At 35.6% G+C, this 26,484-nt stretch overlaps 1 non-coding gene across 5 annotated transcripts in view; it reads left to right on the plus strand.

Annotated features, from left to right (window-relative positions):
• Positions 1 to 25,565, plus strand: part of SELENOF (selenoprotein F) — a 49,567-nt gene extending 24,002 nt beyond the window's left edge. Inside the window, exons 3-5 of one of the 5 annotated variants that reach the window (XR_006691175.3) lie at positions 7,268 to 7,331; positions 19,633 to 19,682; positions 24,681 to 25,565. This is a non-coding gene — a transcript (selenoprotein F). Of the gene's footprint in view, positions 1 to 7,267; positions 7,332 to 19,632; positions 19,683 to 21,486; positions 21,580 to 24,680 lie in introns of those variants that run through there. The other 4 variants (XR_012418069.1, XR_012418070.1, XR_012418074.1 and 1 more) reach the window with 4 other exon arrangements.
• Positions 25,566 to 26,484: the final 919 nt, after the last annotated feature.

Genomic DNA, 26,484 nt, shown 5'->3' on the forward strand with positions numbered 1-26,484 from the left:
AGCAGCTGGGATTATAGGCACCCGCCACCATGCCCGGCTAATTTTTGTATTTTTATGGAGTCGGGGTTTCACCATGTTAGCCAGGCTGGTCTCCTGACCTCAGGTGATCCACCCACCTCAGCCTCCCAGAGTGCTGGGATTACAAGCGTGAACCACCGCCCCTGGCAGCTTTGAGTCATTTTTACCAATTCTTTGGTTATTTGGATCTCAGAAAGTATAGTGGCCACATTCTCATTTTCTCAAGTTACTTTTTCTTCATAATGCTATATTTCCTAAGTATTGACAGAATTGAACGCATTGTTCCCAAGTGATGACCCTGGATCATTCATACTTGTAGCTAAAGTATACATAGGGGTGGGGGCTACCATTTTTTTTTCTTAATGAGAGTCTCATCATTACAGTCTTACCCCTTGTTTTAGGTGTATATGTAAATTCTATTAGAACTCCTGTTTGTCATCACCATATTGAAAGAAACCTAATCCTTTTTGCCTCAGATTTCGTAGTTAGAATGGTCTGATATAAATGCATTGATGTCATTTTCATATTTTAGTTTTTTTTTTTTTTTTGTATATTTTCATTGATTTTTTTAGTTCAACATTGTGTCTTTATGGAAAGATTCCTCCAGTGTATTCTTAGCATCTGTGGAGCCTAGTTTAAATTAAGGTAGATGTTACTTGCTTGTTTTATAACTTTTCTTCTCAGTCTCAAGGCAGAAACTAAAGATACAAAAAGGAATAACACTTTAATGGTATAGTAAAATAAGTTTTAAACTTAGTGAGTTTCCTTAGGCATAAACTCATTGCTTTGTATTTTTTCAGAATTTAGTAAAAAGCACTCCAAGATGAATAGTAGTTTTATCTCAAGTATAGTATTGAAGAATTATATTTGTTTAAATATATAGTTTGTTTGTTAAAATTATGCTGATTTTTCCCCCCTAATCCTCAGTATTCATCCATTGTTTCTAAGTAAGAATGCCATCACTCAAAGTGAGTATGAAAGTGTCATTAATCAGAAAATATGGGGAAGACCTGATGATGAACAACAAATTTAAAACACCAGTAGATCACCAAACATGGTTTAGGTGATAACATTTTCCCTGAGAATTTGCTGACCAAATTTTACTAAAAATAATTTCTGTATGATGTATGTTTCCGCTGTACGATTTTTTAAAATTATACTGGATACTATTAGTGTTTGGAAAGGTGACTCATTTATACTTGAGTGTATGATAATTGATTTTTCATTGGAATATCTAAATAATACAGTGCTCAGCTTTTATCATACTATAGCCATGCTTCCTTATTTTAAAATCCCTTCATTTTATTTAAGGACAAACCTTCAATAGACGTATAAAATACAGTTACTCCTCAGATATGAATTCTCTTCAGCAGTAAAAATGTTTGCTTTTATTCACCTAACAGCATTTTCTTCATATTGCTACATAGCATTCGTAATTATTATGCTAATGGTTATATTCACAAGGTTTGAAAAACTTCTTTTAATATAAACAAAAGTAGCACTTTAGGAGGATAAAAACCAAGTTTAATTACAGTTTTTAAAATATCTTAAAAGCTTTTTTCTGTTGGTACTGTGGAATTGCTTTAATACTAACATTTTGATTTTAAATAAAATAGAGTTTCCAAAAGGAGAATCAATAGCTACAAGCAGTACCTCATAAGGAAAGGAAAAAAAAAAAAAGTACTGTAACATTTGTCTTTCTTCAGTCAATGTTTATATGGTTTACCTTTTCAGATTAATGTGGTTAATCTGTTGAGCAAAAAGCGTACTGTTTTACCATTTTGCAATTTTTGTCCTATTAATATAATATAGTATAAGGCAGTGTTCCTCATCCCTGCCTGCCCATTACAATCATTAAAGTACTATTAGTAGTAATTAAAAATACTGATGCATGGATCTCGCCCCCAGATATCCTAATTTAGTTTATCTAGGGTAGGTTTTAGGGATGAGTAATTTTCAAAATATTTCCAGGTGATTCTATTGTACTATCAGGGTTGAGAACTCTCCTCTAAGGTAGTTTGAATTTGAAAGCTTGAGAAAATTTGGAGTGGCCGTTTTCATTACAGGCCAACGATGAATGATATCCCTGAATAGTCCCTGAACTGAAAATTCTATTAAGTAGACATGAAAATGGCTTCACGTACACAACTTGAACTTAACCAATACTGTGGAAGTATTAAGGTTATAATAACAGATGTTATGTATTGAGCATCTAAAAAATCCAGGCTTTTCGCTTTTTTTGGTGACTTCCTGTAGCAACTCTGGAAGGAAGTAAATAACCCTTTTGTTCAAACAGTAAACTGAAGCTCAATGGATGACTTACCCAAAGGTGGGGCATACTGCTTGTAAGTGGCAGAGCCAGAACTGGACCACATACATGTTTGATTTCACAACTTGAACTCTTTTCACTATACCATGCCGTGTGAAAATTTGATACTTAGTTTGACTCAACCTAAATAATTAGTTTATCAAGGTTTTCTTAAGGTCATGTTTCTTTAGAGCTGTGGTTATTGTTACCAACAAAAATACTTGAAGTGCTTCGTACTGGAAAGTGGTAGAGTATTTCTAACTTGGACAGGTTTATAAATTTGTAGTGGTGGTGGTAGTGGTAGTGGTATGATGATGGCACAAGAGTTAACAAATACTGCCCTTTTTTAAGAAATTCAGAAAATTTATGTAATTCACAAGTGTCACTTTTGTTCAGTGTTATAAACGAACTTATTTTGGACTCTAGCTATCTGGTGAGAAACAGCATAGACCAACTTTCTGAACATTTTTGTAGCAACTAGTTGGACCTTAATTATAACAAAGATAGCTACAGAAATAGTGTGGCCTTTTTCTACATGTGAAACCTCACTTTAAGCCCTTACTAATCTCAGTACAGGTTGAGTAGCTCTTATCTGGAATTCTTGGGACTAGAAGTGTTTTGGATTTCAGATTTTTTTCAGATTTGGGATGTTCAACATGTAGTACCTGTAATACTTAAAATATTTAAACTGGGAAAACATCGACTAACCACAGAGCTGGAATTTTTCCGAAGACTAATGAATAAAAATCACCTTTTTAAATGGGAAATTAGCATATTTTAAAATCCTGTTGCAACTAAGGCACATTAGTGATAGAGTTGAGGTAGTTAGATATTTCTGCTTCCCCCACCCAGAGAACCATATCAGAAGTTTAGGAAAATCTGGCAGTCATAAGTTACATGGAAATAGAGACTCCAAAGGGAAAAGATGCAGTTTGTATATCGTTCCCATATTTTCCTAATGATTTCTTATATTTCCCTAGTCCTAATACAATAATGGCCTAGAGTTAGATTGTCTATACAAGTAAGACTCTAATTCATATTTTTAAAAAGGCCTACCAACTTGCTGTTAGAAGTTATATGACTTGCTTCTTTTGATTTTTCTCTTGTAATGGTATTTTTCCCTAAATGTTTGAAGATTAAAATTTTTTTATGCTAGTCACTTTAAAAAGTAAAAATACTGAGGTTGGAACTTGGTTAAATCAAGGAATTAACTTTATTTGTCTTTTTTGCATGCACTAGAGAATTTTTACTATTTATAAGTAGCATCTATTTCATTGTGTGTGAATTTGTATGTAGTGCCAAAGATACTTAGGATTGTACAGCATTTTAAGTTTACTACAATCTGTAGTTAAATTATTTATTCACCATGCAAAACAAATATTTTCCTATGAACACCACAGATCATATATATATGTGTGTATGTGCATGTATATATGTATATATATGTGTATATATATGTGTGTGTGTATATGCCAGCTAACAACACAGATTAATGCTTTTAGAATTTGACTTTTAATAATGTTCTGCAACTTTGAGTTCCATCCATTTTCTTTTTTTACCCTGGAATGGAACTGCTCTACAAACTTTGTCAAAGGAACTTGAAATATTTTTGAAGTTTTGTCATGAAAAAAAAGACATTTAATTTTGTTAAATGAATAGTTCTCTCCCTTTAGCACACCTGTGTTGAGAAGCTTTGTGTCTGGTTCTGGGGGAAATTAAGACATTTCCTGTCTACTGTCAAGTTATAGGCTATTTGATGCACATTATGGTGAGAACAAAATTCTATGAAAGTTTATTAGGAAAATCACTACCTGACACTAGGAAATCAACAAAAGTTTTTTTGAAAAAGGTCACATCTGAGCTGCCTGCTCATTAAAGGGTATGTTTCTAATATTTTTGGTTAATCAGTTCATATTTTGTGGTGCATAGACAAGCTTCCCATGAGTGGGTTATGGATGTGCTAAGATAGATACTGAGTCCTTGAGCCCTTGAGACAACCAAGTGGGGCCTGGGGTAAGCAGGGCTCCCAGGCTAGTCTTGCGCAGTTAAAAGCTGCTTCATCCTTTTACTCCAGTGCTCCGTACAATCACTATCATTTCCCACATGTATCATGTATAAAGAAGCAGTGGTGTAGAGAAATACTATTAGATAAGGTAGTAGAATCTCCACCAAGAATTTCTAAAGGATTATAAGCAAAAGATAACTCTAATAACCAAATCTAAATATGGCCTTATATGCTTTTAATTATAGTAAAATGTACATAAAATTCACTGTTTTAACCATTTTTAAGTGTACAGTGCTATGGTATTAAGTACATTCACATTGTTGTACATCCGTGTTATCCATCTTTCCCCGGAGTCTTCCCAAACTGAAATTTTATACCCATGAAACAATAGCTCCCTATTCCTTGCCCCCACTGACAACTACCATTCTACTTTCTGTATCTGAATTTTTGACTACTGTAGTTACCTCATTTAAACATTTGTCCTTTTGTGACTGCCTTATTTCACTTAGCAAGATGTCATTAATGTTGTAATAAGATTCGTTTATGTTGTAATATGTGTCCGGATTTTTTTTTTTTTTTTTTTTTTTTTTTTGAGAGAAGTCTCGCTCTTGTCCCCCAGGTTTGAGTGCAATGGCTTTATCTCAGCTCACTGCAACCTCCGCTTCCTGGGTTCAAACGATTCTCCTGCCTCTGCCTCCCAAGTAGCTGGGTTTAAGGCACCTGCCACCACACCTGGCTAATTTTTGTATTTTTTAGTAGAGACAGGGTTTCACCATGTTGGCCAGGCTGGTCTCAAACTCCTGACCTCAGATGATCCGCCCGCCTCGGCCTCCCAAATTGCTGGGATTACAGGCGTGAGCCACTGTACCCAGTCAGAATTTCCTTCCTTTTAAAAGCTGAATAATGCTTTGTTGTATGTATGTACCATGTTTTGTTTTTCCATTCACCTGTTAATGAACACATGAGTGGGAAAACACCTTTTGGCTATTGTGAATAATGTTGCTATGAACATGGGTATATAAATATCTGTTTGATGCCTTGCTTTCACTTCTTTTGAGTATATACCCAGAAGTAGAATCGCAGATCATATGGCAATTCCATTTTTAATTTTTTGAAAAACTGCAATTCCATTTTCTATAGCCACTGGACCACTTCTCATTCCCAATAGCAGTGTACAAGGGTTCCAATTTCTCCACATCTTCATCTCTTTTTTTTTTTTTTAATAATAGCTATCTCAGTGGTGTGAAGTGGGATTTCATTGTGGTTTTGATATGCATTTCCCTAATCTCTAGTAATGTTGACTATCGCTTCATTAGCTTATTGGTAATATGGCCTTATATTTTTCAATATATTTTTTTTCTGGAGTTCTAACCAAGATTAGCCAAATCTTTTTCAAAAGAAACTTATTGCATAGAATTAAGGTGTTTTTTTTTTTTTTTTTAGACAGAGTCTTGCTCTGTTGCCAGGCTGGCGTGCAGTGGCGTGATCTTGGCTCACTGCAACCTCCGCCTCCTGGGTTCAAGCGATTCTTCTGCCGCAGCCCCATGAGTAGCTGGGACTACAGGCACCTGCCACCACACCCAGCTAATTTTTGTATTTTTAGTAGAAACAGGGTTTCACCTTGTTGGCCAGGATGTTCTCAATCTCTTGACCTCGTGATCCACCCGCCTCAGCCTCCCTAAGAGCTGCGATTACAGGCATGAGCCACCGTGCCCAGCCAAATTAACCTATTCTTAAAGTTTTATTGCTGCAGTGAACCTTAGAGATCATCAGAATTCTTAATCTGAAATCCACCATTGGTTTCAGAGTCCATGAACAGCCTGCATTAAAGCAAAATTCTGTCAGCTTCTCAGAAGGGTCAGTGACTCCCCAAAAACATAAGAATTGATCTAGCCCAAAGTCATCAAACTGTTAAGAATCATTATCTTTTTAGGTCACATTAAGGTGGTGTTTAAATCACTACTTTGTGCCTTTCTGTATTTTCCAAACTATTTTAAATAAACATGCATAGGGCATTTTTTTTTAATTAAATAAATTCAGTTAAAAAATTAAATTTAATTAAATTTTAGAACCTGAAAAAGTAAAGTCCATCTTTCTTGAACCTCCATAAAAAACAAATCTAAAAGCCAAGAAGAAATGAAATGGATATGATTGTTCTTAAAATTGTCAGCCTTCTCTTATGGTCACAACATTTCCAAGTATATTCCTGCCCTATAAAAAGAATAGTCAGGCTCTGCAACTACAAAAAAATGTGATGTTTACCATTGAATCCATTTCAGCTGAATTCATTGCAATAAAATATTTGCATTTGAGTTTTTTATAATGAGCTTTTACTATAAAGTGAATGTGCAGGTTCTGTAGAAAAGAGATATTTACCATTGAATCCATTTCAGCTAAATTTCATTAAAGGAAAATATTTGCATTTGAGTTCTTTATAATGAGATTTTACTGCTTTTCTTATAATATCTCTACATAGTACTTTCTGTAGCAGTTGTTTTAATTTTAAAACTTTGATCACTTAAAAGCAACCAGAAAGAATTTTTATTAAGTAACTATCTTGGATGATATAGACCTATATTCAGTTTATCACCCTAAAAAAAAAGTAGGAAATATTTAATATTTTGTAGAGCTTCCTAGGATATCTTACCTATTTAAAGTTTATTGTTAAATTTCCGTATCTACTTCAGTCTTTTTGACTAGGTTTAAGAATAATTGAATTAGGTTGGAAGTTCCTCTATCATTTATTATACTTGGGCCTCCATCTTCTCTTCTGTTAGACCGGAACTGCATGGTCCTGTCTAGCTAACCAGCTTTGACATTTCTTTGATCTATATATCTGCTAACTGTAGTGTTTATACTGTGAAAATTTATATTTATTTTATAAGTACATTTTTAATTTATACAAATTTTTTAAATTCCTGTTTTTCCTTTTGTAGCTGTATGCAGGAGCTATTCTTGAAGTTTGTGGATGAAAATTGGGAAGGTTCCCTCAAGTCCAAGGTATATAAAATTTACTCCAGTAAGCTGTTCAGTCATTTAAAATCAACATTTTATGTGAATCGTTTTCATTATATATTCCCAGGAATAAGAATTTTTAGGATTATACTTTCTCAACAATAATATGTATTTTTTTCACATTTGTTTTCATGGAGGTGGTTTGTTAAAGTAATTGGTGAATGCTATGTTTATTTTAAGCGAAAACAATATATGAAATTTAGAGGCCGGGCATGGTGGCTCACGCCTGTAATTCTAGCACTCTGGGAGGCCAAGGCAGGTGGATCACAAGGTCAGGAGTTCGAGACCAGCCTGGCCAAGATGATGAAACCCTATCTCTACTACAAATACAAAAAGTAGCTGGGTGCAGTGGCGGATGCCTACAATCCTAGCTATTCGGGAGGCAGAGGCAGGTGAATCACTTGAACCCGGGAGGTGGAGGTTGCAGTGAGCCAAGATCACGCCACTGCACTCCAGCCTGGGCGACAGAGCAAGACTTTGTCTCTAAAAAAAAGAAGAGAAAAATTTAGATTTAAAATATAACACATGAAGGAGTTATTTTCTTAAAAGAAGAGCCTTTCCTTTGCCAGGTGTGAATTTTGTACGAGCCTTTCCTTTACCAGATGTAAGTGTAATTTCTTTAAGTAGCACACCATTGGTAGTGTATTTTAAATGTGAATTGATTTATGTGGAACAATTGCATTAAGAGTAGACCTGTACAAAATAACAAATCACCAAAGAAAGAAGTAATTGCCAAAGAATTTGAAATACAAAAGAGAGAAAGCCATATGTATATATCTTTACAGGGAATTTTAAGGATAAACATGTTAAAGGATAATTGTGAAGGTATATTCTTTGGGTTGACATCAGACAATAATGAGGAGCTTTGCATTACCAAGAAAGGCTTGAACTAAGGCTTTTGTCTTCTGTCCTTGCATGTCACTTTGAAAATCAGTTTTATGAAACTGAACTTGTCTGAAGGTAATAATGCTTTCTCTTTTTTTTTTAAATACATAGATAAGTATTTAATTTACATACCTCATTCTACCTCGATTTTTGCTGACATTCCCCTGATTTCTTGCCTTATTTAGTTAATGGCAAGAGAATTTTTTGGATTTAATATTTTATAAAATTGCCTGTATTAGCACATGCTTTTTATTGCTGACCTAGAATTGTTTATAATAAAATATTGATCATTTGGCACAGATACGTAATATAGAAGTTTGACTTGGGACACTTAATGAGGCCCAAAGCAGATATATATCTAATCAAAAACAGTCTTTGTTAGAGTAACACATTCTAATATAGCAAAGAAGATACTACTTTTGCTTGAGGAAAAAGTTTCTTACTGTTTTTTTTTTTGTTTTTTTTTTTTTTGTTTTTGCCTCAAACACTTAAACTCAGAATTGTACCACAGTTGTTTTGGCTTTTTTGTATCCATTCTCTGAATGATAGTGTGAGCATTCTTATTTCTAGAAAGGTTTAGCAATTGATTTTTAGCTGCATTGATTATACTTACTTGTTTTTATTAAAAACAACATTTTATAACTTAGATTTTCGTGAGAATCAAGAGTAACTTCGATACTATGATTAGCCTTCCTAGTTATGATACCAGATTTTATTATCTACGGTAATACATATTATGTAAATTATCAAACCTTAGGGTACATATATCATACTGTCTTTTCCTTTTGAAAACAATTGAATTTTAATGCTATGTATAAATATTTAATTACCTACTTGCTTAAAATAAAAATTATTAATTCCATAATGTGTAACTGTATTTAATATTATTATATATAATATCAGTATTTTCTGAGCCCATGAAAAGTTGTTATAATTGTGATAAAACCATTAAATTCCCACCCTCAGAATTTCCATCTTAAAGATATTCTGAAATACAGCATGGAGAATTGTTGCTATAAAGCAGTAATTACAAATACCAAACTAACTTTCATGTCATCACTGCCTCATATTCTTTTCTCTTTCTCTCTCTCTCTTTTTTTTTTTTTTTTTTTGAGACAGAGTTTCACTGTTGCCCACGCTGGAGTGTAGTGGTGCAATTTCAGCTCACTGCAACCTCCACCTCCTGGGTTCAAGTGATTCTTCTGCCTCAGCCTCCTGAGTAGCTGGGACTACAGGTGCATGCCACCACACATGGCTAATTTTTTTTATATTTAGTAGAGACGGGGTTTTGCCACATTGGCCAGGCTGGTCTCAAATTCCTGACCTCAGGTGATCTGCCTGCCTTGGCCTCCCAATGCTGGGATTACAGGCATGAGCAACTGCACCCGGCCACTGCTTCATATTTTTTATCTTCAACATCAAGTAGCTTCTGGGATTATCATGATAATCTTCATTATACTCTAGCTTATAATACATTGTCAATTTTTAAGATCACTTAATTTAGCCATTTCATGAAACAAGAGTAAATTAATGTTAAATTATTTCAGAAAAAGGAAGAATTTAAATTTTGGTATGTTTTACCCACATTAAACCACTCAGAGTTGTGTAAAAAAAATCCCAGATCATATTTTTTAGTCAATTCCAAATATGCCTTCTAAAATACCTTTTTTTCCTTATTCTAGTTGCTTAAGTATAGAAGCCTGTCTATAATAATTTCTCATAGTTGATTCTAGTATTCTGTCACTTCACGTGTGGTGACATCCTAAGTAATCATGTTTTTTTTTCTCTCGCTTGAGTCTTCTGTGTAAAGAATGTAGCTGTCTCTCAGAAAGTAATGTGATTTATCCCTAATTTTGTAGGGCTTGGCAAACTTTCTGTAAAGAACTAGATAGTAAAAATTTTCAGCTTTATAGGCAACATGAGCTCTGTTGTAACTATCGAACTCTGCTGTTAGAGCACGGAAGCAGCCATAGACAGTACTTAAACGAATGCACTGTGTTCTGGTAAAACTTTATTAACAAAAGCAAGCAGGACAGATTTGGCCCATGGGCCTCAGTTTGGCAACCTCTGTATTAGAATCATAAACCTTCAGACACAAAAAGGAGTTTTGAAGTAATGTAGTACAAGTTGAACATCCTCATAATTAAAAATCTGAAATCTAGAATGCTCCAAAATATGAAACTTTAAAAATGCTGCAAAAAATTACCTTCAGGCTGTATGTATAAGGTATATATGAAACATAAATGAATTTCAGGTTTATATTTGGGTCCCATCCCCAAGATATGTCATTCTATATATGCAAGTATTTCCACATCCAAAAAAATGAAACACAGTCCCGTGCATTTCAGTTAAGGATACTCAACCTGCTTCTCATGCCAACTACGATTGATTGGTAGCCATGCTTAAGGTTGCATTGCTACATTGGAGTTTTGCTGGAAAGAATACTGATCCATTAGCATTATCTTCATTGATTTTCTTGTTTATAAAATGGGTTACAGTTGAGGTATAATAGGTTAATATCTACCTTATAGGGCTGTTCTGAGGATTAATGAGATAACATGTAAATCAGTTAGTATGTGTCTGGCACCAGCAAATACAGAGTAAATCATTCTATAATTCTATAAATGTGTATTGATGCTTACTGTATGTCAATCACTATTCCAGTAATGAAGATGTTAAGTGGTAAGTATTGTTATTGTATCTTATATTTGCTGCTTGGTTAATAATAAGTTTCAATTATGAACCATCAAACATTCATATACTCATACATTGGTCATCTTTAAAAAAACATTCAAGTCAATATATATTATAACTGCAACCTTTCTCGTATGCAAAATTCTGTATATTGACCTCTAGCCATTTTTCAAGCACCATAATGGTGCTTCTCTTTCTACCATTTTACCTCCTGACTACTAAATCTTACTTGGCCCTAGCATTTGAAACTCTCTTCACTTGTGTGACTTCATGATCTCCTAGCTTTCTCCTACTTCCAACATATCTTTCTCTTCTGTTCTAGCATCTCTTTTACTGCCCGCACTTCAAACGTTATTGTTAGTGAGGGTCTATTATCTTCAAATTTTCTTCTCTTCTGACTTTACCGAATGGTGTCCCACTCGCTCAGTTTCAATTACAGTACTTACCTGATGACTCCCAATCTATATCTTTACATAAAGTTTTATTTTGTTAGAAGTTGTATTTCTTATATTTTTTACTTCCATGGGACATTTCCATTTAGATTATTTCATAGGCACCTTAAACCAATATACATATATGAATCACCTGGGGATCTTCTTAAACTACAGAGTATAATTCTATAAATCTGGGATGGGTCCTGAGATTCTGTATTTCTTACAGTCCTACAGACTGTGGTCCACATTTTTAATAGAAAGGCTTTAAACCCAGCATGTCCAAAAACTGTATTAATCCTCTTCTCTATTAAAAGTATACCATCTTCCCTATTTCTATAAATGGCAATATGATCAGGCAAAAGCATAAGCATGAAACACAGGAATCATGATTGATCTTTTACACTTTATATCCAGTTAGTCACCATGTTGTGTCTCTTCTCCCTCAGTAATAACCTTCATAGTCCCTTTCTCTTTTCTGTATTTTCAGTCAGGGCCATAACATCTTTATCCAAAAGGATTAGTTACTTATTATCTAGTCTGCCTCTTTTCCCTTTTCTTACTTCGTTACCTCTTTAACACAACAGCCAGTAGAGACCCTTTTCATAAGACAAATCTGATTGTATCTCTCTCTTGCTTAAAATCCTTTATAGTTCTCTGTCACATACAAAATGACATACAAGACTCGCCATGACATAGTTTCTCATTTCTAGATTCACATCTCTAGTTTATGCAAAACTATTTGCAATTCTCTGAGCTCTGACTTCTGTGTGTTTGTACACACTGAAAATTCTTGCTAACTTGTGCTCCTTCCCAATTCTTGTGGCAAATTCCAGTTCATTCAAAATTTGGCTCCAGCATTGTTTTTGGGTGGTTTAAACAGTGTTTTACTTTTCTTTTTATGTTCCAGAACACCTCCCACATAAGATTATATTTGGCATACTGGTCTTTTGCCTCTCTCAAGCTAGAGCTCAAAGTTTGTGTTCTGTTTTTGTTTTGTTTTGTTTTTTGTTTTTTAATCATTGATATACCCAAAATCTATGTAACATTGCACCTAGTATTAAGAGGAATTCAAGTATTTATGGAATGAATGCACTGATTTATTAAAGTTTTCTAATTCAAGGGATGCCCCCACCTTTAACAGTTGAGAATCTGGAGAAAAGCCTGTGTTTCCATTTGTTATATGCCCTTGATGAATTTACAGGATTCAAACATTCATAAAAAGCTCTCATCTTTTCGTAAAAATCATAATTTTTTTAGTTTGTCTTGTCTTCATTTTGTACCTCCAGTCTCCCTAAATTCTCTTAAGTTGTCCTTTTCTGTTTTCAAGTGCTTCTAAATTGTCCTAATGGATGACACAATTTTGTACTCCAAATGTATATAATAGTATATTTTCTTTTTTTTTTTTTTCTTTTTTTTTCTTTTTTTTTGAGACAGTCTCGCTTTGTCTCCCAGGCTAGAGTGCAGTGGCATGATCTCGACTCACTTCAACCTCCACCTCCCAGGTTCCAGCGATTCTCTTGCCTCAGCCTCCCAAGTAGCTGGGATTACAGGCATGTGCCACCACGCCCAGCTAACTTTTGTGGTTTTTTTGGTATTTTAATAGAGATGGAGTTTCATCATGTTGGCCACGCTGGTCTGGAACTCCTAACCTCAGGTGATTTGCCCACCTTGGCCTCCCAGAGTGCTGGGATTACAGGCGTGAGCCAGCACACCCAGCCAGTTTTCTTGTTTTAGAAATACTTTTTTGATTACTCAATAGCTTTTGTTGAACGCAGTTGAGAATTAGGTTGTCTGTTGTTGCCATTCTCTTTATATTGACATTTCTGGATATGGTATGACATTGTTATTTAGAGTATGTTCTGATTCGAATGTACTTACTCTAATCAACAGGATATTTCATCTCAAAATATAATCCTGTTTCAACATGACTATATTTCTGTCTAATCAACAGGATTATATTTTGTCCGAGTATATTTTGTCTCTTTTTTCATTTATATTTTCACGTGTTTGTGATTTTGAAAATAACATAATTCAAACATTTTTCTTTAACCTCAGAACATATACTTCCTTATTATCTCCCCATTTCCACATATACCCTCTTTATAGAACAAGGAGGAGGACAGATGTGGGTTTGGGTTTTGGGGTTGTTTTTTTTTTAATACTCCTTAATACTTTTTTTAAAAAATAATCCCTTTTAATACTCCTTAAAGTTAGCTCTAAAGAGCCTCTGAATTATGAGAGTCCCTTGACATTCTGAGCAGTGTATATAGCAAAACTTAGCTCTTCTAGGGGGCAGCATGAATGGGTTGCTAACAATCCTAAGGGAAAAGCTGAAACATTTAATCTGTTTTTAAATTACTTCTGTTTATTTGATCACTTTGAGCGTTATTTACAAAATTGCCTTTATTAGTGACAAATAATTAAATTGACATAGGAACATTTTCTGGAAATTAGAGTGATTGGATTTTCTTTAGAAATCTCCAAATTGGTGGCTGGGCGAGGTGACTCAACGCCTGTAATCCCACCACTTTGGGAGGCCAAGGCAGGCGGATCACAAGGTCAGGCATTCGAGACCAGCATGGTGAAGCCCCATCTCTACTAAACAACAACAGCAAAAAAAAACATTAGCGGGGAATCATTCTTTGATTTTATTGTGTGACCCACATAGTATGACACCATTTCTGTAGTCTTTTTTTTTTTTTAAGCTTTCATTGAACACATTTGAGAATTTGAAATTTTTTTGCTTTCTGCCCATAATGGCAGAGAAGAAAATTGACAGAAACACCTCTAATGATTAAATGAATCAGAAAATGAATGCAAAGAGATAAAATAACACTTTAGACCTGGAGTGACCAAGTAGCCAAACATGGCTGTTTTAAATATTTTCTTTTTTCTTTTTTTTTTTTTTTTTGAGACGGAGTTTCACTCCTGTTGTTCAGGCTGGAGTGTAATGGTGTGGGTGTGATCTTGACTCACTACAACCTCCACCTCCCAGGTTCAAGCAATTTTCCTACCTCAGCCTTCCGAGTAGCTGGGATTACAGGCATGCACCACCACACCCAGCTAATTTTTTGTAGTTTTAGTAGAGACGGGGTTTCTCCATGGGGTCAGGCTGGTCTCGAACTCCCGACCTCAGGTTATCTGCCCACCTCGGCCTCCCAAAGTGCTGGGATTATAGACATGAGCCACCGTCCCGGCCCAATTTTTTTAAATTATATAAAATTAAACATCCAGTTCCGTAGATGCACTAGCTACATTTCAGATGCTCAGTAACCACCATGCCAAAAAGAACAGATGAAGAATATTTCCATTATCTCAGAAAGTTCTATTAGAAAGTCCTATTCTAGACTCTAATGATAATAAAATTGTTCCGTATGAGCAGAAGCTCAGATTCTGAAACCTCATTTGACAATATCCTGAATGAATTTTCTCAAAAATCAAGAGTGAGTGAATAAACAATGTATTACCAAGGTCAGAAAGGAAATAATAGTTTTGTTTTGTTTTGTTTCTTTGAGACGGAGTCTCGCTCTGTTGTCCAGGTTAGAGTGCAGTGACGGGATCTCGGCTCACTGCAACCTCTGCCTCCCAGGTTCAAACAGTCCTCCTACCTCAGGCTCCCAAGTAGCTGGAACTACAGGCATGCACCACCATGCCTGGCTAATTTTTATTTATTTTTATTTTTGTATTTTTTTATTTATTTTTTTTAGACGGAGTCACACTGTAGCCCAGGCTGGAGCGGAGTGGCGCGACTTTGGCTCACACTGCAAGCTCCGCCTGCCAGGTTCACGCCATTCTTCTGCCTCAGCCTCCGGAGTAGCCGGGACTACGGGCGCCTGCCACCAGGCCAGCTATTTTTTTGTATTTTTAGTAGATACAGGGTTTCACCGTGTTAGCCAGGATGGTCTGGATCTCCTGACCTGGTGATCCGCCTACCTCGGCCTCTCACAGTGCTGGGATTACAGGCGTGAGCCACCGCGCCCAGCCCATGCCTGGCTAATTTTTGTATTGAGATGGGGTTTCACCATGTTGACCAGGCTGGTCTCTAACTCTTGACCTCGGGTGATCTGCCCGCCTCGGTGGCTTACGGCTGTAATCCCAGCACTTTGGAAGGCCGAGGCGGGTGGATCACCTGAGGTTGGGAATTCGAGACCAGCCTCACCAACATGGAGAATCCTCGTCTTTTCTAAAAATACAAAAAAAAATTAGCTGGGCGTTGTGGTGCATGCCTGTAATCCCAACTACTCGGGAGGCTGAGGCCGGAGAATTGCCTGAACGCGGAGGCGGAGGTTGCGGTGAGCCAAGATCGTCCAGTTGCATTCCAGCCTGGGCAATAAGAGCAAAACTATACCTCAAAAAAACAAACAAACAAACAAAAAGAGCCAGCGTAAAAATAAGTTAGAGCCTATTAGAAATGTATTTGGAATCTGAAATCAATATTTACAGCGTGGCTGTGCTCTAATTTCATGCATGATAGTCAATGAGCAGTTAGTTGCCTTGAAAGCACATTGCTCATTTTGGTTATATTTACCTTCAAAATCAGGAAAATACGGAATAAATATTTGAATTTATGTGCTTAATTCTTATTAAAATTTCGAATAGATTTGTTTTTCACTATCCCTTTATTCTTCTGTAAAATTATTAATAAAATCATTTAAAAATACAAAAATAAACAGAGTTCACTGAACCCAGATGGTAAATGGTGGTGGTATTTTTTCTTGTATACTGAAAGTTATTAGTAAAATATTCCAGCTGCCCTCCTCCAGAATCTTTTAAAGGAAAAAAAAAGTCTCTTTAAGGTTGCCTTAAGCTCCATTATTTCTTTTCTGGACTTTATTTGCTATTTGCATATTTAATGACTCATGCAGCTATAGAGCACATGACATGTGATTACAATATGATCAAGTCAAGAATACAACAAATAATATTATGTATTCAAATACCAATCTTTTTATACAATTTTAAAATTCACCATCCTTATTTTGCTTATAATTTGTAAAACATCTAGAGGGTTTTTTCTCATTCATAACTGTGCCATGATGTATGTTTACATTGAGAAATTAAATACAGTGGTAGGTTTAGTAATAAAATGGAGGCCAAAATCATTGAACTTGAGGAATTGTAGTTTTTCCTGACTGGCTGAAGATCCACCAGCACAGTTGCCTTTCTTAGCATACATTTTTATCATACTTTTTCAGTTTACTTTCTTCACTAAAACTAGTTTGAAGTTGACTTTGGGGCTATTTTGACTATTAAGAAATATCAAATTTTAGGAGTAATTTGAAGTAGTAAGAGATAAAATTCTTTTGAATCCTTTAGAATTATGTCAAAAGAAGGACTGTTTTATGTTCAAGTGAACATAAATTCTCAGTTCTTATTTTGTTTCTTGTTTACTTATGACTCTAACATACTAAGATCTCCTTTCTCTGAACTTAGAGTACTTATTGTCAATTGTTAAATTAACGACATTGTTTTTACGATCACCTCTTTTTATTTGTTGCAGATCTGTTTAAGCAGACTGTAGATGTATTGACATTAAAGAACTCAGTTTCCTTATATTCTCCTGTAGCTTATCGAATGCCATGTGTATATAATGAGTACTCGAATATTTGTTAAAAGATTTATTTACTGCCTGTAAAATGTGATTTGCTGCTACAAGGTATTTAACAGATCCTCTCTTTCAAAATTAGGAAGCTATGGATCTGTGTTTAGCAGAGAGAAAAGGAAAGAACTGATGAAAATAGTAATTAGTGACTCATCTTAGTATTCCTTTTAAATTTGTTCACTTATTGCAGTCTGTTAAATCATTTTAATAAGTGAACTATTAAGTATGCTAAGCTCTGTTATGGATCCAAAACAACGTATGTAAGAATAGTCCTTTTACCAGGTTTCTTATGTAGTAGAGAAGGCATGTAGACACAGTTACTGCGTGTTACACAGTATTTTGCACAGACATACAAATAGCATTTGCCAGAGGAACAGAACAGCATTAAAGGCAATAAAAATCACAAGATCATTTTTGTTTGGGGATTCAGGAGTTTGCGGAATACTGGAAAAATCCTAAAGGATAAAGTTAATAGAAAACGATATTTTAATAAGCCAGAATAGCATAATTGGTTTTATTTTGAAATAAATTTTGTAGGGGAGGATTAGGTGAGATATTTGAGTCAAATATGTGAAGACTCTCATAATGAAGCAAACTGATAGCACTATTGCTATCTAATTCTAAAGTAAAAACTCAAAAGCATGTGTGTCACTATAAAATCTAAGATGAGAATTATGCAAATGATCAATAACTGGTATTAAGAATGATCAAGTATCTAAATGAAACAATTGCTTTTATTTTAGAAAAATGTATTACAGGCTGGGCGCAGTGGCTCACGCCTATAATCCCAGCACTTTGGGAGGCCAAGGCAGGCGGATCACAAGGTCAGGAGATCGAGACCATCCTGGCTAACACGGTGAAACCCTGTCTCTACTAAAAACACAAAAAATTAGCCGGGCATGGTGGCCCGCGTCTGTAGTCCCAGCTACTCAGGAGGCTCAGGCAGGAGAATCGCTTGAACCCAGGAAGCAGAGGTTGCAGTGAGCCGAGATCACGCCACTGCACTCCAGCCTGGGCAAGACCGAGGCTGACCCCTCGCTCAGCCAAGTGAGACCCCGTCTCAAAAAAAAAAAAAGAAACAAAGGAAAATGTATTACACACCTTTTAATTTGAATTAATTAGGCATGATCATTATTGAAAATTGGTAAATTATAGATTGATAGCATCCAAAACGGGAAAACATTCATTTAAAACTTTCCCAAATAAATGCCCCACGTATAGGCCTTTATTAAAATAATAACAGTAAATGTTTTTTGAACCACTGTATATATTTTAAGATTTGTTTAGGGCTTTTTCATTTGCATATGAAAATACTCACCTTTTTGAAACAACAATAGGAAACAAATTGAAGAAAAAGAAACAGGGAAAATCCTTGCTTTTTACACATATAAGTTTTCTTTGTCACTAAATATAGATCATAATTTTTTTTAATGATTATGTGGTTCATATTAATTTATTTGACCAATATCATTTTACACATTTAAATTATTTCCAGATTTTCAGACTTGGTTAGCAAGACTTTTTATAAGTTATTTCCTCAGAATAAAGAAAGTCCCAGAAGTGTACTTGCAGGTTTACAAACTATGTACATTTTAAGACTCGTGGTTGATTTTGCTGAATATCCTTCAGGAAGGATGTACCCATTTATATTCCTCCCATAGCTCATTCCCAGCAAAATCCCTCTCCCTGTTCCCTCTCTACCCTTTAGTATTCTTTTTAATCTTTGTAATTCTGAATGTGAGTACCTCATTGTTTGGGCATTTCTTCGATTATATGTGAAGTTGAACATTTATTTCAAATGTTTATTGACCATTTGTATATTTGTACATATTGCTATACATAGTGTTTTTTCTTAATTATTTGTAAGAGCCCTTTTATATATTTGAGATAATTTTCTTCAGTTTGTCATTTTTTAATTTGCTTATGGTGGTGTTTTGCTGTCCTGATGTTTCCATTTTTACATAGGCGTATCTATAAAACATTTCCTTTTGGGTCATACTTAGGAGTAGAATTTTATATTCCATATTTTTCTCTGTGCTGTAGGCTTTGGTAGTATTTTTAACCTCTCCTTTTTAGCAGTTATCATGACTGATTATTAGTTCTGTGATTATTTTTTTCTAAACAGTTTGGCAGTTTTCTCAGAAGTATTTATCGAATAACCCATGCACACCGCCAGGCAAACATATATCTCTTTTTCCCTCTCCCCTTCCCCTTTCCCTCTCTCTGATTTGATAGCTTTAGCACATTAAAAAATTCTCCCAGACATTTTTATCTCTTTTAATTCCCTATTCTATTCTTTTCTCTGTTATGGTATCTGTATCACATAGTGTATTAATAAACAGTGGAACAAATTATCTTTCCATATCTTACTTTTTAAAAACTGCCTTGACTATTCTTACACATTTACTCTTAAAATTGAGCTATCATTTTTGTCAAGCCTTAAAATCCTATTGGAATTTGGGATTTCTATTAATTTGAAACAATTAATGTCTTAAAATATTGGAGAATATGGTATGTCTCTCCATTTATCTATAGATGTTTAAATTTTCTTCTTTTTTTTCATATAGGATATAATGCTTGATTTGTTAAGTTTATTTCCACTTTTATATTAATCTTTTTAGCTAGCTTGGATTTGGAAGTGAACTATTGAATCTTTTTCTTTTTTTATAAGCTTTCGTTAGGAGTGATAAACCCAAATTGTTCAGAGGACTACAAATCAAGGTAAGGTGATTGTAATGGAAATCTCTTTTTTCCAGCCTTAATTTCTTTATTTTATAATTAAAGTAGATATTTGAATAAATGATTTTCCCAATAAACATGTACAGATATTATGTATCAATTTAAATTTTTAATTTCACTGAAAAATAATTTTTTAATAGACTTTATTTTTTAGAGCAGTTTTAGGTTTATGAAAATTTGAACGCAAAGGAAAGAGTATTCCCATACACTCCCTGGCCCCCACCCCCACCCTCAGTTTTCCCGTTATAACATCTTACATTGGTATAGTACATTTGTTACAATTGATGAATCAATATTGATATATTAATTAAGTTTAATAGTTCACATTAGCATTCATTCTTTGCGTTATGTGATTATAGGAGTTTTGCCAAATGCATAATATTACATATTTACCATTACAGTATCATACAGAATAGTTTCACCGCCCTAAGAAATCTCCAATCCTTCACACTTTCAGGTCATTTCTCTCCCTCTTCCCCACCCTCTGGCAACCGCTGATTTTCTTTCTTTCTTTTCTTTTTTTTTTTTTGAGACGGAGTCTTGCTCTGTCGCCCAGGCTGGAGTGCAGTGGCACCATCTTCGTTCACTGCAACCTCCACCTCCTGGGTTCAAGCAATTCTCATGTCTCAGCCTCCTGAGTAGCTTTATTACAGGAGCATGCCTCCGTGCCCAGCTAATTTTTTTGTATTTTTAGGAGAGATAGGGTTTTGCCATGTTGGCCAAGCTGGTCTCAAACTCCTGACCTCAAGTGAATCACCCGCCTCAGCCTCCCAAAGTGCTGGGTAATATTACAGGTGTGAGCCACTGCGTCTGGCCACCACTGATTTTTTTATTATCTCTATAATTTTGCCTTTTCCAGATTATTACATATTTGGAACCATACAATATGTAGCCTTTTCAGATTGGCTTCTTATTACTGAATATTACTCTGTTATACCAGTTTTGCCATTCACCTGTGGAATGACATCTTGGTTGTTTCCAATTCTGGGCAATTTTGAGTAAAGCTAATATAAATATTTTTGTGTAATTTCTGTGTACACAGAAGTTTTCAGCTCATTGAGGTAAGTAACTATGAGTGCAATTGCTGGATCATACAGTTAAGATTGTTTAACTTTGTGAGAAACTGCAAAACTGTCTTCCAAAGTGATGACATCATGTTACATTTGCCCTAGCAGTAGTGATTAAGAGGTCCACATCCTCACCAGCTTTAGGTTTTGTCACTGTTTTGGATTTTAGTTGTTCTAATAAGTATGTGGTGGTATTTTATTGTTGTTTTAATTTGCAGTGCCCTAATGATACATGATTTGCATATCTTTTCATGTGTTTATTGCCATCTGTGTGTCTTTGATGAGATGTCTGTTCAGATCTTTTGCTCTCTTTTTTTAAATTGTGGTAAAAAATATTACATGTACAGTCTTAACCATTTTTAAGTATTTTCATATTGTTGTGTAAGAGGTCTCTATAACTTTTTCATCTTGTGAAACTGAAACTGTACACCCATTAAACACTTAATCTTTCTGTGCCCACCAACACCCCCGCCCTCCTGCCAGCCGTTGACAACTACCTGTTCTCTGTTTCTATAGTTTTGACTACTTCAGATACTTACTATGAGTGGAGTATTTGTCCTTTTATGACTGATTTATGTGAATCAAGGTTCATCCATGTTGTACTATGTGACAGGATTTCCTTCCTTTTTAAGAATGTATAGTATTCCACTACACACATGCACACACACACATACATACACAGTTTTTTTTTTTGGACAAGGTCTTATTCTGTCACCCAGGCTGGAAGACAGTGATGTGATCACAGCTCACTGCACCCTCACCCTCTGAGGCTCAAGCGATCCTACCACCTCAGCCTCCCAAGGTGCTGGGACCACAGGTACACACCAACATGACCAGCTAAATTTTTTTTATTTTTTATAGAGATGGGGTCTTGCTATGTTGCCTAAGCTGGTCTTGTATTCCTGGGCTCAGGCGATCCTCCTGCCTTAGCCTCCCAAAGAACAGGGATTTACAGTCGTGAGCCACTATGCCCAGCTCACATTTTCTTTATCCATGCATCCATCAGTGGACATTTGAGTTGCTTCCATCCCTTGGCTATTGTAAATAATGCTTTTATGACATTTGGGTGTGCAGATACCTCTTCAAGGCCATTAGTTCTTTTGAGTCTATATTCCAAGAAGCGGAATTGCAGGATCATATGGTAATTCTGTTTTTAATTTTTTGAGGAACCTCTATACTGTTTTCTATAATGACTTCACCATTTTACAATCCCACCAACAGGGCACAAGTGTTCCAATATCTCTGTGTCCTTGTCAACACTTGTTATTTTCTGCTTTTTGATAGTAGCCATCCTAATAGGTATGACGTACTATCTCATTGTGGCTTTGATTTCCATTTTTCTTTTTTTTTTTTTTTTTTTTTTTTTTTTTTTTTTTTTTTTTTTTTTTTTTTTTTTTGAGACGGAGTCTCACTCTGTCGCCCAGGCTGGAGTGCAGTGGCCGGATCTCAGCTCACTGCAAGCTCCACCTCCCGGGTTCGGGCCATTCTCCTGTCTCAGCCTCCTGAGTAGCTGGGACTACAGGCGCCCGCCACCTCGCCCGGCTAGTTTTTTTTTTGTATTTTTTAGTAGAGACAGGGTTTCACCGTGTTAGCCAGGATGGTCTCGATCTCCTGACCTAGTGATCCGCCCGTCTCGGCCTCCCAAAGTGCTGGGATTACAGGCTTGAGCCACCGCGCCCGGCCTGATTTCCATTTTTCTTAAAATAAATGGTGTTGAACATTTTGTTGACCATTTGTTTATCTTCTTTGGAACATTGTTTATTCAAGTCCTTTGCCCATTTTATAATTGGGTTTTGGTGGTGGTTGTTAAGTTGTGGAGGTTCCATCTATTCTGGATATTAAACCTTTATCAGATATATATGATTTGCAAATATTTTCTCCCCTTCTCTGGGTTGTCTTTTCATTCTGTTCATTGTTTCATTCAATGCACTGAAGTTTTTAAGTTTGAGTGGTCCTGTTTGTCTGTCTGTGTTTTTTTGCCTACTTTTTACTTGAGGTTTTTTGTTTTTTGTCTTTTGGTAAGCTGAACTTTAGAGTTCTTTGTATATTTTGAATACAAGTTCTTTATCAGATAAGTGTTTTGCAACTGATAGTGGCATATAATTCCTTATACACATTGCTGGATTTGACTGCTCATATTTTGTTGAGGATTTTTAAAACTATATTCTATCTAATTTCTTATTTCCTTTTGGGATTATAGTAAGTTTTTTGTTTGTTTGTTTGTTTGTTTTTTGAGACTCCTCTCGCTCTGTCACCCAGGCTGGAATGCAGTGGCATGATCTCCGCTCACTGCAAGCTCCACCTCCTGGGTTCACGCCATTCTCCTGCCTCAGCCTCCCAAGCAGCTGGGACTACAGACACCCGCCACCATGCCCGGCTCCTTTTTTGTATTTTTAGTAGAGACGGGGTTTCACTGTGTTAGCCAGGATGGTCTCGATCTCCTGACCTTGTGATCCGCCCGTCTCGGCCTCCCAAAGGGCTGGGATTACAGGCATGAGCCACCGCGCCCGGCATCAGTTTTTTAATATTGGGATCTCAAATCCAAGCAAAAAAGAAAAAAACATCTTTAACTTAAGAAGTAACCTGACAAGCTGGGTGCAGTGGCTCACACCTATGTAATCCCAGCACTTTGGGAGGCCGAGGTGGGCAGATAACCTGAGGTCAGGAGTTTGAGGCCAAGCTGGCCAACGTGGTGAAACCCCATCTCTACTAAAAATACAAAAATTAGCTGGTTGTGGTGGCAGGGGCCTGTAATCCCAGCTACTTGGGAGGCAGAGGCAGGAGAATTGCTTGAACCCAGGAGGCAGAGGTGGCAGTGAGCCGAGATGGCGCCATTGCACTCCAGCGTGGGCAAAGAGCGAAACTCCGTCTCAGAAAAAAAAAAACCTGACCAAAATGTTTAAGTAGTAATGTTATATTGATTCATTAGCCTGGATGGCCTGTTTTTCTAAACTCCACAAGTGGGTTGGGAATATACCAAGTGTTAATAATCACATCAGAGCTAGTCTCCATCTTTGGAGTTCACAACCCCAGAATACCCTAGATAAACTGAAGCATATTTCTGGAAAGAAGTTCTAAGAACTCTGTCATCACTGCTGAACTACATAACTACATTTTTAGTTATCCAATGCTACTTAATTTAAAATTGAATTATTTGATCTCTTAATGAATGGCTGTTGTCATATTTACCCAGAATTAGAATTTCTCAGAGCTCTCTGGAGAAATATCGGACACAACTAATGGATTTGAAGTTTCGGGAACCCAGCCTAATTCTAAACTGATTACAACTAAAATCATTAGATTTGTTACGCCAAATCACGCACTGATCCAGTGTGTGATTGCTTCTGTGTCTGAAAATTTATATGCACAGCCTACTTTAAAACATTGCTCTTATACCATCATTTTCTCAATTATTTTGAACTTGTATGCCTCCATCCAGTTTTAAATTCATTTGAGAGTATCATGTGGGCATTACATATTTGTTAGTTTCAATAATAAGCTCAAATCCCAAATAAACTGTCTTGCTACTAATATATATTTTTCTCTTTCAAAGTAAAATAATTTCACGTGCCTGTAGTCCTAGGGAGGCTGAGGTGGGAGGATCGCTTGAAATCAGGTCTCCGGAGGTTGCAGTGAGCTGAGATTGTGCCACTACACTGCAGCCTGGGCGACAGAGCAAGACCCTTTCTCATGAATGAATGAATGAATTAATGATTTTTTAAATTCTCCTTTTTTTCCGAAATCCTGTAAAACTCTTCTCCTTAAAGATTTCCTTTAAGACTTGTTTATTGTCATATCTAAAAGCTTTTTTTTAATTACTTAATTTAAACTGAATTGAATTGCTTTGTCTTAGTTGAGGCTGAGAAGGCTCTTTCTGAACAGAAAGTAATTATGATGTCCCTCTTTTTTGTAGTATGTCCGTGGTTCAGACCCTATATTAAAGCTTTTGGATGACAATGGGAACATTGCTGAAGAACTAAGCATTCTCAAATGGAACACAGACAGTGTAGAAGAATTCCTGAGTGAAAAGTTGGAACGCATATAAATCTTGCTTAAATTTTGTCCTATCCTTTTGTTACCTTATCAAATGAAATATTACAGCACCTACAAAATAATTTAGTTTTGCTTGCTTCCATTGATCAGTCTTTTACTTGAGGCATTAAACATCTAATTAAGTTGTGAAATGGCAGTATAGTCCATGATATCTAAGGAGTTGGCAAGCTTAACAAAACCCATTTTTTATAAATTTCCATCCTCCTGCATTTGTTGATACCACTAACAAAATGCTTTGTAACAGACTTGTGGTTAATTATGCAAATGATAGTTTGTGATAATTGGTCCAGTTTTACGAACAACAGATTTTTAAATTAGAGAGGTTAACAAGACAGATGATTACTATGCCTCATGTGCTGTGTGCTCTTTGAAAGAAATGACAGCAGACTACAAAGCAAATAAGATATACTGAGCCTCAACAGATTGCCTGCTCCTCAGAGTCTCTCCTATTTTTGTATTACGCAGCTTTCTTTTTAATACAAATGTTATTTATAGTTTATAATGAATGCACTGCATAAAAACTTTGTAGCTTCATTATTGTAAAACATATTCAAGATCCTGCAGTAAGGGTGAAACATTCACAAAGATTTGCGTTAATGAAGACTACACAGAAAACCTTCCTAAGGATTTGTGTGGATCAGATACATACTTGGCAAATTTTTGAGTTTTACATTCTTACAGAAAAGTCCATTTAAAAGTGATCATTTGTAAGACCAAAATATAAATAAAAAGTTTCAAAAATCTATCTGAATTTGGAATTCTTCTGGTTTGTTCTTTCATGTGTAAAAATGATGTTTTTCAGTGCATTTTTTTCATATAAGCCCTTTTTTAAGCAAAAATATAAAAATGTCTGTAATATTTAAAACTTATAACATCTTATTGTTGGTAATAGTGCTTTATATTTGTCTGATTTTATTTTTCAAAGTTTTTTCATTTATGAACACATTTTCATTGGTATGTTATTTAAGGAATATCTCTTAATGATATAGAATTTTTATATTAATTAATTTTCTTTGCTTAACCTTCTGTCTGGTTCAAAGTGACTTCTTCATAAGATGTATCAGATTGGTCTGATATTCTATTCTGTCGGCTTTACCTCAGGATAAATTCTCAATAATCTAGAAACTTCGCTAACTGTTGATTTTGAATTAAATTTTTCAAATGAAGCATAGTTGGAAATCTATAAAGGCAGCTCTATCAGAGAATGTTTATAAAGTGTGTATGTATGTATGTACGTATGTATGTATGTATTTATTGAGACGGAGTTTTCTTCTTGTTGCCCAGGCTGGAGTGCAATGGCATGATCTCAGCTCGCCGCAACCTCTGCCTCCTGGGTTCAAGCGATTCTTCTGCCTTAGCCTCGGGAGTAGCTGGGATTACAGGCATGTACCACCACGCCCAGCTAATTTTGTATTTTTAGTAGAGACGGGGTTTCTCCATGTTGATCAGGCTGGTCTTGAACTCCTGACCTCAGGTGATCCTCCCACCTGGGCTCCCAAAGTGCTGGGATTACAGGCATGAGCCACCGAGCCTGGCCTATAAAGTATTTATTTTTAATAGAGATCTTTACTAGCGGTTTGTGTTATGTAATTCTTAAAATTAAGAAATATATTTTTTAAGCCAGCAAGATAACAAATATAAGCCCTAAGTAATTTGGCTAATCA

The sequence above is a fragment of the Macaca fascicularis genome, chromosome 1 (genome assembly GCF_037993035.2).
Source record: "Macaca fascicularis isolate 582-1 chromosome 1, T2T-MFA8v1.1".
In the NCBI taxonomy this organism is placed as follows: Eukaryota; Metazoa; Chordata; class Mammalia; order Primates; family Cercopithecidae; genus Macaca; species Macaca fascicularis.